The sequence below is a fragment of the Anneissia japonica genome, unplaced genomic scaffold (genome assembly GCF_011630105.1).
Source record: "Anneissia japonica isolate Jap-2015-1 unplaced genomic scaffold, ASM1163010v1 scaffold95122_len3398_cov149, whole genome shotgun sequence".
Lineage (NCBI taxonomy): Eukaryota > Metazoa > Echinodermata > Crinoidea > Comatulida > Comatulidae > Anneissia > Anneissia japonica.
Window position 1 is genome coordinate 1,896 of NW_022728897.1, and position 1,519 is coordinate 3,414.

General features: G+C 29.2%; 1 non-coding gene across 1 annotated transcript; it reads left to right on the forward strand.

Moving 5' to 3' along the window:
- The first annotated feature begins 1,068 nt into the window (after positions 1-1,068).
- LOC117114554 lies at positions 1,069-1,233 on the forward strand. Its single transcript, XR_004446387.1, has one exon. It is a non-coding gene; the product is annotated as a U1 spliceosomal RNA (small nuclear RNA).
- Positions 1,234-1,519: the final 286 nt, after the last annotated feature.

Genomic DNA, 1,519 nt, shown 5'->3' on the forward strand with positions numbered 1-1,519 from the left:
GATTTATAATTGTATTACACTAAGATTATCTTTATAATAAAAAAAATGAAACTATTGGAATGACACCTGAAAATGAACTTGAAAATATAGCCTATAGGATAGGACTCTTGTTAAGGCGAATTGGAATATAATTTATACTGAATGTTATTTCTTTCTTTTGTATTTGTACGAATATATTCTATGAACTTACAATCGTTAAAAAAATAATTTGCTACTTAAAAAATGTAAGCAATTCCGATCCTTTGGTAGGGGGGAGGCTTTCAAGTTTATTCGCTAAACGTAGCTTTAAAGCCTATTGTACTACCTGCAAACAATGTCAATACACATTATTGCTCACAATGGGCTCATTGTTGAAACACATTGATTAGGAATTAGTAGACTAATTATTTGCATATTTAATATAACCAGAAAATATTTGTAATACAGAATTATCGGTGTCTTATTTATACTAGAAAAGGTATACGCTAAATATTAAAACTATTTTTGAGTTTTACCTACGAAAATGTTATATTTATGTTTATATTTAAAACATATCATATAAATTTTAAAAGCAAGAACAAAAAAAAGTTTTCGAATGATGAGAATAATGAGAATTGGCCTATATTTTATACCGAATGTTTTTTTTTTTTTTTTTTTTTTTGTATATATTCTATCCAACTTAAAAACTTAAAATCGTTAAAAAAATGTAATTGCTTACTAACAAATATAAGAGTTACTTTGGGGTGGGGGACTCTTTCAAGTTTATTATAGTTTTATGTAGCAATATGGCTTTTAGGCGTATTGCACTACCTGATGGCAAACAATGACCTCATTGTTAAAACACATTGATTGAAAGTTAGTAGACTAATTTGCATATTTAATATAATCTGAAAACATGTATAATACAGAATCATTACGCTAACTATAAAAACTAACTGTAAAAGTTTCAAATACAAAAAAATGTATTATTTATTATAAGATGATCGTAATTAAAATTTTAATACCAGCAGAAAAGAAAAGTGTTGAAATGACACCTGTAGGCCACAGTATTTCTAATATTATACTAAAGTATATTGTCGATGGCAAAGCATACTTACCTGGCACAGGAGTGACTTTGATCAAGAAGGAATGTCCTCCCAAGGTGAGGCCTCGGCATTGCACTTGGCTGAGGTTGACCCTTGCGATTCCCCCAAATGTGGGGAACTCGGGTGTATAATTTATGGTAGCGGGGGACTGCGTTCGCGCTAACCCCTAACACGAATTTAAAGATAGAATTAATATGTAAACACTTTAGAAAAAGTATTTTCCGTTTGTTTCAATGTGGTGCATAATTTTAAGAATAATATGTTATGCGGGTGCAGACAACCTGCCACCGTTATAAACTTGAAAATATTGGATATATGCTTGATTTGTATATATATATTTCGCTATCCAGTAAAATGAAATATATTTTATACGGAAGGTTTTTTTTCCCTTTTTTTTTTATCATATATTCTACAAATATGTTCTACAATCAACTTTATATCGTTAAAAAATGTAA